Source organism: Oryctolagus cuniculus, chromosome 12 (genome assembly GCF_964237555.1).
Source record: "Oryctolagus cuniculus chromosome 12, mOryCun1.1, whole genome shotgun sequence".
Classification (NCBI taxonomy): Eukaryota; Metazoa; Chordata; class Mammalia; order Lagomorpha; family Leporidae; genus Oryctolagus; species Oryctolagus cuniculus.
The window spans coordinates 97,054,294-97,066,692 of record NC_091443.1 but is presented as its reverse complement, the minus strand read 5'-3'; the positions used below and the strand labels follow the sequence as shown (position 1 = coordinate 97,066,692).

The 12,399-nt window shown below is 44.2% G+C and overlaps 1 protein-coding gene and 1 long non-coding RNA gene across 5 annotated transcripts in view; one reads left to right on the top strand and one right to left on the bottom strand.

Annotated features, from left to right (window-relative positions):
* LOC103346435 (neuroblastoma breakpoint family member 4) overlaps positions 1–12,399 on the top strand; it is a 1,612,367-nt gene that overhangs the window by 61,184 nt on the left and 1,538,784 nt on the right. Inside the window, exon 4 of the long non-coding RNA XR_011380966.1 lies at positions 6,103–6,260. This is a non-coding gene — a long non-coding RNA (neuroblastoma breakpoint family member 4). The remainder of the gene's footprint in view (positions 1–6,102; positions 6,261–12,399) is intronic.
* LOC103345879 (protein sidekick-1) overlaps positions 1–12,399 on the bottom strand; it is a 694,014-nt gene that overhangs the window by 462,053 nt on the left and 219,562 nt on the right. The window lies entirely within an intron of this gene.

The window sequence follows — 12,399 nt, the reverse complement described above, 5'->3', positions numbered from 1 at the left end:
CTTCTCCAGGTTGTTCGGAAGTGTAAGGTGTGTGTGCAGGAAAACGGGCATGGGGCGCTCGAATTAATTTGCACAGAATCTGGTGAATTTTCACAGACTGCACACAGACAGCTTGATCACAAGTGGGAACAGCCTGGGTTGTTGGGGGTTTGGGGGTGTGGGGCGGGCAGAGCCATGGCATAGTCAGTGAAGCCACCGCCAGCTGTACCAGCATCCCGTATGGGTGTCTTCCTTTTCTGTGATACTTTTCTCTCCTTCCCCTGACAGAGGTAAGTATCCAGAGCTTTTGGATGTATTTCATTACAGAAATATTTCTGTTACACACTCTTTATATATGTAAAGTACTTACCCATTTAATCACCATTTATTTGCTGTATACCTATTTCATGCAAGACTGTGAGCTTGTCCAGGGCAGGACTTTATCTCTCTGCTTTCATTCCTGTAGTCCCTGGTCACGGTTGGTATTTGATATATGCAGAACTAACTGCCCTCACTGCTGCGTCTTGGGACAGGAAGTGATGGTTAATGAAGGCTCTGGTCACAAGAATAAAGGTCGGAGGGACAAGAAAGGATGTTTAGCACAATCAGCATTAATGAAGCACTTTCAGTTGTCAGGCTTCTTAAGGTACCGTTGTCTCATTTCTAAATAACAACACAAGGAGGGGAAGCAAGAGGTTTTTTTTGTTTGTTTGTTTTTGTTTTTTTGAATTATACCACATTGTCCTGTCTAATTCTCTTCAAAGGTCTATGAGGGAGGCACTTCTGATAGCCTTTTAAATATTAGTTAAAGGAAGTGGGAACCTGCCCTAGGCCATATATCAAGATCAGTGAAGTTCCAGTTGAAATCCTGCTTTGCTTGCCCCAGAGCTGTGTCCCTCCTGGGGTTGGAACCTCAGCTTCCATCGGTTCCAGAGTTGGGGTATCAGAGAGGTGGTAGCCAGAGAAAACCAGTGGTCCTAGTCTTTGGGCTTGTCTGTGTGTGGAGCATAAATAACTACAGGGACTTGAGCTGTATCACTAAGGACCCTTCTTGCTAATGCTGTGGCCTCATGCTGTGATTTGTTAACATAGGTCTTGTGTCCTGGTTCACACCAGTGGGGAGTCTTGAGCTGTTGGCAGGGGGCGGGGGAGTCTGAGGAGGGTACCTTGCCACCCTGGGACTGGAACTGACTTTTAAGAGGGACCTTGAGGTATGAAAGGAGATTTGCTGGTAGGGTTAGGACCAGAGGGTTTGAGGAGTCCTCAAGGTCCCTGGTGATTAGTCTTTTTAAAATTTATTTATTATTTATTTCAAAGGAAGAAAGAAATATTTCATGCGTTAGTTTACTTCCCTAATGCCCTCAACAGCTGGAAAGGTATGTGAAGCCAGGGTCTGGGAACTCAATCCAAGTCTCCCATGTGAGTGGCAGGGATGTAAGTACTTGAGCCATCACCTGCTGCCTCCCAGGTTGGAATAGTAGGAAGCTGGAATCAGGACTTCAGCCAGGACTTGATCCTGGGCACTCTAACATGAGCTGTGGGGATTGCAGTAGAGGCTTAGTCGCTATACCAAAAGCCCATCCCTGATTAGTCTTCAGTTCCCTCCTTCAAAGTGTGGCTGGCTACTTGGGAGGGGTTTACCTCACCACTGCTAACTGGGCCTGCTGCACAATTTTGTGAGGACCTTGTTCCAAAGGCAGGGGTAAAGGGCCACTAAAGATACTAAAACATAAAGCTCTTTCCTTTCTTCCACCTACCTCCTTGGCTCAGACTCATGCTCTTTTGACTGGCTTACAAAACACAAGTTCAAAGACAGAGTTTTGAGGATTTTTAAGACACCACCAGCAGAGGTTTAAACCCAGTGCAGGCCCTTCAGAGAGCGAGCCGTGTGACTGTTTCTGTGTGACCATGTAGGCTGCACGCCCATGAGGTTGGCCCTGGCTGCTGAATATAACCCATTGGCTTTAACCAGTCCAGGTCTAATCCTGTGACACTCCAGGGCACCTGGGCAGACTTATGTCGTATTAAATCAGCTCCCTGAGGATTGTGTGGACTAGTTAGTCATACTGTCTCGTGATCACGCTCCTCGATTTTCTTAGAGACCTCTTGTCTTGTCTAGCTAGGACTGGTATCTTTTTCTAGAGTAAGGCTCCTCACCCCTGACCTAGAGCACTGAGAGGAACTGGAATGCTGCTGTGTGGCAGAGACCTCCTGCAAGTTCTCTGAGCAGTACTGGGTCCCCACAGCTCCGCTTAGTGTTTCTATGGTACCACACTTTGAGAACTGTGCTCGCAAATGACTCATGGGACAGTCTGTCCCTGCTCTATTCCTGCTCTGAGCCTGGCAATCAAGGTCCAGACAAGGCCCCTGATAGAAATGTTGCATCCAAGCAGCCCCCTTATAACTAAGGTCACCTCAAGATCCCCACAAATGGATCTTGGACCAGAGGTCAGGACTTTATGTGCAACTTGAACACTTCCTGCCTTGGGAAGTTCACTGCCCCCACCCCAGGACATGTTCTGAGCTGCTTGGTCCTAGGTGTAGAGGCTCTGGCCTCTGGAAATGTACTGAGTTGACTTCTGAGTTTCCAGATGCCGGAAAACATGTAACAGAGTTCCTCGGATCTGTGTGACCACTTGGATATCCAACTGTGATTGCAGACACCCATGGTGAAGACTTTTGAGTGCCGCCTCATGGTGGAGCTGAGTGCTTCCTGCTGGGACTGTGGGATCTTCCTGGGATGCCAGGGTGGCACAGCAAGCCATGGTGCTCTGGAGGCTGTCACTAAATCTGTGTGTAGCTTAGAAGGTAAAACTGTGTCTTTCCAGTAGTATGGAGCAGAGCCTCAGGACGAGGAGATGGTCCTATCAGAACTTGATGCTGGGGCCGGCGCTGTGGCACAGCAGGATAAAGTGTTGGCCTGCAGTACTGGCATCCCATATGGGTGCTGGTTCATGTCCCGGCTGCTCCACTTCTGAGCCAGCTCTCTGCTAAGCCCTGGGAAAGCAGTAGAAGATGACCTGAGTCTTTGGGGTCCTGCACCCGTGTGGGAGACCTAGAAGAAAATTCTGGCTCCTGGCTTTGGATCAGCTCAGCACTGGCCATTGGCAGTCATTTGGGGAGTGAACAAGCTGTTGGAAGACCTCTCTGTCTCTGTCTCTGTCTCTGTCTCTGTCTCTCTAACTCTTTCAAATAAGTAAAATAAATCTTTTTTAAAAAAGAACTTAATGCTAATGTGTGCATTTGTTCTAACTTGGAAAGGAAATCTCATTCCTCTGCTTCAAGTCACCTTGCAATTCAGGAAGGGCAGCATTTTTTTTCGTTGGGCTTCTTGCGTCTTCTCTGCTGGCTTCTCCCTTGTAAATTATCATGTAGCATCATCCTTTGCTCTGGTAGGATTCATTTTTAAAACCGTGCTTTTTCTTTTCTTCATCAGAATAGTTCAGAAAGTTAATGGGAAATGGAATCAAAAGATACCTTTATTTTAGTGTAAAAATTTTTTAAGCCCATGCATATTTTTTGTAATACGTATGTTTTATATAATGTTTGAAGATCCCTCATGTATCATAACAAGTCTTTACAAATTTTGGTCATTGTCTTGGTCCTTTAGTTATTAGGAATAAATTATTTTGTTAGGTTGAAATTAGCCTTTTTGAATTAGTGCCGGATCTCATTTGCTGTGACATAAAGAATTGCTTTATGGATAATGAAAGCACCTTAATGATGTGGTCTAAAGGAGAAAACAATATTACTCAAGCTATTAACACCAGGGGACTTCTCCCTGACCTCTTAACAGTGCCCTGCAAACTGTACATTATTGTACTCTTGAGGATCCAGGGGCTGAAGTCTGGCCTGAAGGTATTTTAGAGAATGCTCCATGTGGGAAAGTCATAAGAAAAACAGAGGAATATAAGTAGCAGTTAATGAGAAGGCAGAAGAGACTTCTAGAATTGAATTGACCACAAGGTTTGCTGGGATTTTTTGAGCAGCACAGCAAGCACTAGGTTGTCTGTGTTGGGCACCAGATACAATCACTACAGCCTTGTGAAATTAGAAACTATGCCTTTCTGGCCGGCGCCGCGGCTCACTAGGCTAATCCTCCGCCTAGCGGCGCCGGCACACTGGGTTCTAGTCCCAGTTGGGGCGCCGGATTCTGTCCCGGTTGCCCCTCTTCCAGGCCAGCTCTCTGCTGTGGCCAGGGAGTGCAGTGGAGGATGGCCCAAGTGCTTGGGCCCTGCACCCCATGGGAGACCAGGAAAAGCACCTGGCTCCTGGTTCCTGCCATCGGATCAGCGCGGTGCGCCGGCCACAGCGCGCCGGCCGTACAGGGAATGCAGGTGAGACAGAGCATCTCTGACCTTAACAGAGGCAGTGTGATTGGTCATTCTTTACTTTCCCTTTATATTGCTATAGCAACTTTAAAATGCCTTTTGTTTAAAAACCTGAGGAAATGTATGTGAAAAGTCGTTTTGGCAATCTTTGGTCATCAGTAAATTCACCATCTTAGGTGTGTTATAACTTACTGAACCCGTGGTACTAGGAACTTGATAGAAGTTTGCAGCATTAGACTACAGTTTTCGGCTTGCTCAAAACTGAGGGTGTTGGAGCTTACCCAGCATAATTAGAAATGTACCCTCTATTTGAAGCCTTGGCAAGAACAATAATTTAGTATCGTGGCTGTGTGGCACTGGTAGAATGTGTTGTTCAGTCCTGAGTTTGGGCACCTTGTTTGTTTATGACAGAAAACAGCTTTCAGAAACTTCCTGTTGGATAAAATACTCTTTTCACAATCTGGTGGTTTCACTGCTTTTTTTCTGAAGGTTTAATTTTCCCTTCGAGTGCAGGCATGTTCATTTTATCAAAGCTGGCATTTTCTCTTCTGTAAAAATTAAAGTCTTGTATTCTGAAGAAAATTTCGCAACCATTAGGGTATATAAGTGCGTGTCCTGTGAGCATAATTACAAGGATGAAATGCTTTGCTTTTGAGTAGTAGTGGACCAACACTTGGTGTGCTAAGCAACATAGTTTTTATTCTATTTTGTGGTTCAAAGGCTGCTTACTACTGCTCCTGATCTTAGATTATCTTAGTCCTTTTTGTCAAATGGATTTAGAGCGCACAGCACCTTTTTATCCACCTTCTCTCTGAAAAGCAGTGGGAGATAGAGCAACTTTTTTAAAGATTTATTTATTTATTTGCGAGGTAGAGTTACAGAGAGAGAGGTTTTCCGTCCAATGGTTTACTCCCCAAATGGTTGCAATGGCCAGAGGTGAACCAATTCAAAAGCTGGAGCCAGGAGCTTCTTTGAGGTCCCCTACATGGTTTCAGGGGCCCAAGAAGTGAGGCTATCTTCTGCTGCTTTTCCAGGCTATAAGCAGAAAGCTAGATTGGAAGAGTAGCATCGGGGGCACGAACCGCACCCATGAGGGATGCTGGCACTGCCGGAGGGATGCTTTACCTACTTTACCACGGCGTTGGCCCACAGAGCAAATTTTTAAGCCAAGAGCCAGGAGCCCAAGAGCTGGGCCATCCTCCGCTGCTTTCCCAGGCACATTAGCAGGGAGCTGGATTGGAATCCGAGTACCAGAACTCGAACTGCTGCCTATATGGGATGCTGGCACCGCAGGAGTCACCACTACACCACAGTGTTGTGGTGCAGTGGGTTAAGCCATCACCTGTAATGCCAGCATCCCACCCTTGTTTTCTTTCTGTAATCTAGTAGTTGAAAAACAGCCACCACTCCCAATGCATAAGTCCTATAAAAGCAATTTCACTTTATTTGAACACTCTAAGGAGAAAAAGCAGATGAGTATGTATTGTACCTAAAGAGAAAAACTCTGTCAAATTTTAAATCGAATGGTGGAATAAATTTCATGACAAAAGTGAAGCAAACAATTGACCTGTGGCCCCACTGCACTGGCGCCTGGCTTCACTGCCTACTGGGGACAGACAGCAGGAGCCCAGGAGAAGCCTGGAGCCACACCCCTGCGTGGGCTTGGTCTTTGTTTTTTGATTGGTTGGAGCCTGCAGGTAATCCGACCAGAAATGATGTATGCTGTTGAATACCGAGTTTATAAAAGGGGTGCTCAGTGCTGCTGTTTCCCTTTTCTCTTCTTGGTGTCCAGCGCCGTGGAGCTCTTCATTGGAGCATGTGCTAAGCCCTGGCCCTAAGAACAAGGAGGTGAGCAGCCGAGAGCAACACCTACAGGAAGGGCCGGGCTGCCAGTGTCAGAGGAGTGGCAGTAGATTCAACAGGACCCTCAGGTTTGTCCATCCTCACCTGGTGAGTCTTCTTGAAATGTTTGTGCGTATCATATGCCGGTCCTGGACACAGGCAGGGGACACTTGGGCCTTCAGGAGCCAGGGGGAAGGAAGAATAAATTGTATGTTATAAATTGAATACTGTATTTTATATGATAACCTTTTATTATATATTATAAATTTCATATCATATGTTCTAAATAGATTTTAAATTGTATATTGTAAACCGTATATGTGCTCGGAGGTATCACAGACAGTTCCAGGAGGTGTGAGCCTACCTGGCTGAATTCTGATGCCAGGATGGGTGAACCAGCAGGTGCCCGCAGGTGAGTCATCTTCTTATAGGTGGGCAATTAAGATGCCCAGCAACTGTGTTAATTTCCAGGTCTCTTGTTTTATTTTCTGGATTTATAGTTCTACTTAGTGGATAGGAGCTGAGAAAGTGGATCTGGTCATCCAGGAAGGAAGTTCCTGCTCACAGGCTTTGCTTCCTGTTTTTCCTAATTTGCTAAGATAGTTTCTCTCAGTTTGCGTTGAAGGTTCTCCAACACAGCAGTAATAACTTTGACTGCTAAACTCAAAAGGATGGTTGTACATTGTTGTCATTGCCCCACTGAATTCTAATTCTGCCTCTGTGATATCCAGTGTTTCCCTAATTTTATGAAAAAGTTCCTGAGGAATACATTGTTGTATTGTGTTAATGAGTGTGGTTATCTGGGAAGACATATCATGTAAGATTTACATATCCCAGTCATACTATTGCATTAACTAGGAATATGGGGACTCCGTTTATCATCAGAGGATGGCACCGAAATTTTGAGAGGGTAGCATTACTTCCTAAGTATATTTGTTTCAGGTATAAAACTATAAGGTTCTGAATAACTCAATACAGGTTCTTTTTACTTCTAAATTCGATTTTGAAATACTGAAATCATTCGGATTATGATATTTGTAGACCATTTTTAGGTCTGAGAAGGCAGGGGCATTGTTTCTGGGCAGTATCCACTCTGGTTGCCGTGTAATTGGTTCTAAACCATCGGTTGGTGAATTGAAATCCCTGTTTGTCCCTGTGTTTTAAACAACACAAAATTTCAAAATCCGTAGGTATTGTGTTTTGTGGTTTGGTTCTTACAGTATGTGGTGAATTAAGTCTCCCTTCCTTCTGGTTAGCAGTTACTCGTGTTGACATCCCAGGATCATTCCTTGATCCTCATCTTATGAGATGCTGACCAGTGACTACTCCGAAACAGCTCCTTGGTGCACGTCCTCGTGGATGTTCCAGTTTCCTCATTATCCACTCTTGGTGTTCCTGTTAGTGCTGATTGATCAAATCCAGAAGTTGAAATGACCCCATGTTCAGTCTATGTGTTTGTTCTCACTGGTCTTCTCATCCTAGGCAGCCTTATCTCTGTACCGTGTTTCAGGAAGGTCTTGGCTCTTTCTCTCATCGTTAGCTTGACCTATTTATATTGCCCATGGTTTTCTCGTGTTGGCTATTTTCAAACTTGATTCCTTGATTCCATAATTTGCCCTCACACACAACAAACCAAGAAAAATCTGTTCTTTTGTTTTCTCATGCTCCCAGTCCACAGATGTTCTCTGATAACAATCACCAGGCATCTCAAAGGCTGTCTGGTCCCTACACCCTTCTCAAAGCCACATGAATATGTGATTCTTTTGCTTTTCACTTTTGCGTCTCAGTTCTGTCACCTTTTCCACAAACCTCTGTTCCTGTGACTACCATGAAACTTTAGCATCTCCCACAAAAAGCCTAGGCTAGCAACTACTAGTGCACTACTAATAAGAAGTTAAAATATAGAAACTTTGTGAGGAAATTCCAAAATTAGAGTGGTTTATGCCAAACATCTTAAGATGCTTTTCCTCTGCTTAACTAAAGTCATATCTATGGGGGAAAACTAGGTGACAAGTTTTCTACAAACAATGCCTTTGTTACCTTTATACAATTGTGTTTGTGAGTTATGTAGGCCTCTATAATTACGTATGGGGAAACTAAAACTGTGACTTGCAGTTCAGTATTGCAAATATTATAAAGCTTTCTACTGAAGTGCTGTAGTGAGAGAACAGGCATGGAGTCCAGGAAATCCTTCAATGAATTGGTATATGTGTAGTTTTCAGAGTGCTGCTTTCAAAGACATTTAAACCTTGTAAACATTTTCATACATATGATGTTAAATTTAAAAGTACTGCCTCAGCAAACACTGAGCTCTATGTGATTGATAACTCCTCCTACACTAATGGATCACCTTGCTTGATTTCCCCACCTGATTACTATGGAAGATGACATGTGAGTGTCAAATGGGGAAAGAAAGGTTTTTCTTAAAGATTTATTTATTTGAAAGGCAGAGCTACAGAGAGGCAGGGGCAGAGAGAGAAAAAGAGAAAGGTCTTCGATCTGCTGGTTCACTCCCCATAGGGCCGCAATGGCTGGAGCTGAGCTGATATGTAGCCAGGAGCCCGGAGCTGCTTCTGGGTCTCTCTGTGGGTGCAGGAGCCCAAGCACTTTGGCCATCTTCCACTTTCCTAGGCTATATCACAGAGCTGGATCAGAAGTGGAGCAGTGGGGACTCAAACCAGTGCTCTTATGAGATGCCGGCACTACAGGCAGAAGCTTTTCCTGCTATGCCGCAGTGCCGTCCCCAAGAGATATTCTTGTAGTAGACTAATGTTCATGGTGTATAGCCCTCTGCTCTGTGCAGGTAGAATTTGAGTAATTCCTGGCAGACCCTAAATTTTTGAGGTACATAGAGATAATATGATAAATGTAATGGGACCCACAGTTTTCTGGTAAAATACTTCATGATATCTACTGGGGTCCTGCCATTTATGAAAATGGGTTCTAAAGCAACCTGATCAGTGAAGACGTTGCCACCTATTGATCCAGTGAAGCAAGTGCAGCGTGAGCACCTCTGACCCTGGCAGGGGCTGCAGCCCCTGGTGACTAAGATGCCGTAGGCCTGTACTGCTACTCATTCCACGGGGAAGGCCCTGCCATACTGCTGTGAGCATCCTGGTTTAATATTTTGGTATTGCCATGTTTTGCTTTGTTCTTCAACTTAAATACATGATATCTCCATTTGGTTCGTTTATTTCCTCTTGCAGTTTTCACAGCTAAATTTCTTTTTTTAATAATTTTTATTTATACAGAGGTGAACAGATATCATGTATTTCATAGACACAGATTGAGGAGTATAGTGATACTTTACCTTTCCCTCCTCTCCCCAGCATGCTGCCCTCCTCCCTCCTTCCTTTCCTGTGATTACAAAATAAGCTGAAAGAATGTCATTGTGAAAACTATAGGAAAGTGTAAATTCTAAAACTTGACAGAACTAACTCCATAATGTGTAGCTCCTGGTAGGAACTGAAAAATGCAGATTGGGCTGTTTAAAAATTGTCATGCATTTCAATATGGAAACCCTAGGAATTTAGATTGAGTTTAGGTGAGAAACTACCATGGTGCCTCCCCAAAGGTGTGTTCTCTAAACATAATGTGCCCACACCCAACTATTGCTTTGAACCAAGGGCCATTGTGGTCACCAGTGATGGGAAATGGAAGGCATTTTAGGGCAGTGAGCCTGAGGACTGTGACCAAGACCTGTCCCGGTGAGTCAGTGAGAGATCAAACTATGCATGAGCCCCCTGGCTCCAAGCCCCAGCACTTGCCCCATCTTCCTATCAGCCTTCATTTACAAAGTACAAATTCAAGTGAAATCCAGCAAGAATTTGGACAGCAGAGAGTGTACTCTTTTTCGTTGGGTCCAGTTGCCGTGTCACTGGTGACATGCTGATGAAGCAGGCCCTGCGTTTTCAGTTCCATGGTTTAATTGGGCGAATTCTCAACCTGCCTGTAATATGTAACTGTGTTACATGCATATAGGAATGTACACCCATCGGTGGGAGAATACCATATGGTAATTTATAATTCTAATTTCACTTCTCACTTTCCTGGTTTCCTTCAGATATACTAACTTTTATTTTCTATTTCTGAGTTTTCAGTCTGAGGGAGGTGAGGTGACAGTGTAATGTGTTACTTGGATATTGTCTTAAATATTCTCTTGATAGAAATCCTGAATCTTTATTTTCAAGATATAAACTGCCTGAAATTTAGTTTAGTCAAGTTCATGAATGTTTTTCTTAAGATTTATTTATTTGAAAGTCAGAGTTACACAGAGAGAGAAGGAGAGGCGGAGGGAGAGAGAGAGGTCTTTCATCTGCTGGATCACTCCCCAGTTGGCCGCAATGGCCAGAACTCTGCTGATCCGCAGCCAGGAGCCAAGAGGTTCTTCCAAGTCTCCCTCGTGGGTGCGAGGGCCCAAGGACTTGGGCCATCCTTTACTGCTTTCCCAGTCCATAGCAGAAAGCTGGATTGGAAGTGGAGCAGCCGGGACTTGAACCGATGCCCATATGGGATGCCGGCACTGCATTTGGTGGCCTCACCTGCTACGCCACAGTGCCAGCCAGCCCCAATCATGAATGTTTTAAAACTCATTTCTTTCCCATGAAGCCTACCAAAACCCCACAATATTAACCTAAGTTCCTTAATTTTTATTTGCATTTTAAGTATAGGAACCTATTTTTGCATGTTTTATTTTTCCAGCCTTATTACAATACAACTGAGAAACAAAAATTGTATATATTCAAGGCATGCAATGTGTGTTTCGATATGAGTCTGATCTTTACATTGCATTTTCACACAAACTTTTTGACTCTCCTGGTACTTGCCATACACTATGAAAGGGGTAGTACAATGAAGCTACTTAACAAAGTTATCACTCCTATAGCGTTTTTAAAATTTTTAAATTTTATTTATATATGTATTTTCCCAGAAGATTTATTTGAAAGGCAGGGTCCAGCGCCATGGCTCACTTGGTTAATCCTCTGCCTGCAGTGCCGGCATCCCATATGGGTGCCGGGTTCGAGTCCCGGTTGCTCCTCTTCCAGTCCAGCTCTCTGCTGTGGCCTGGGATGGTGGAGGATGGCCCAAGTGCCTGGGCACCTGAACCCGCGTGGGAGACCAGGAGGAAGGACCTGACTCCTGGCTTTGGATCAGTGCAGCGCCAGCTCTAGGGGCCATTTGGGGAGTGAACCAACAGAAGAAAGACCTTTCTCTCTGTCTCTCTCTCACTGTATAACTCTACCTGTCAAATAAAAAAAAAAAAAAGAAAGGCAGGAAGCAGGGAAAGAGAGTAAGATCGAGTGAGAGAGAGGATGAGGGATATCTCATCTCATGCATTATTTCACTCCTCAAATGTCCTCAGTGGCAGGGCTGGACCCCAGGTCTCCCACTTTGGCACAGTGGCCCAAGCCGTTGGGACATCTTCTAGTGCTTCGCCAGGCACATTAGCAGGGAGGTGAATGGGAAGTGGAGCAGCTGGGACTCGGTCTGGTGCCCATAGGGGATGCTGGCCGTCTAGGTGGAGGCTTAAGCTTTTACACCCCAGCTCCAGCACCATAACCATATATTTGTATCTTGTGACTAACATCTCTTCATTTTTCCTGCTCTCTGACTGTGTTAGTTTGACTTTTGTATATTCCACATGTAAGTGTGATCATGTAATATTTCTTATTTCTGTGTCTTGTTTCACTCATTGTAATGTCCTGTAGTTCCATACTTTTGGATCCATCTCGTGAGAAGTAGTAGTATTTCCTTTGTTTTTAAGGTTTGGTGAGGATTCCACTGTGTGTGTATCCCAGTTTTCCTTATGGGTCCATCAACAAAGATTTGGGTTATTTCCATATCGTGGAATTGTGAATGATGCTGAAGTGAATGTGGGGGTGCAGACAGTTCTCTGAGATGGTGGTTTTCTTTTGGATTCATGGCTAATAAAGGTTGTTCCTTTTTTAATTTCATTTGAGGAACTTCCATATTGCTTTTCATTATGGCTGGCACAATTTACATTCCCTCCACTAGTGTGTGTTCTGTTTTCTCTACATTGTGCCCGATACTTGTTATCTTTTAACTTTTTAATAGTAGCCATTTAACAGATATAATAACCACTGTCATCTTGATTTGCATTTTGCTGATGATAGCAATGTTCAGAACTTTTTCACATACCCTCAGGGTACATTGTATGTCTTTGTTGGAAAACATTGATTCAGTCCTTTGTCCTTTTTAAATTGTATTCTTTGCTGCTTAGTGGTAT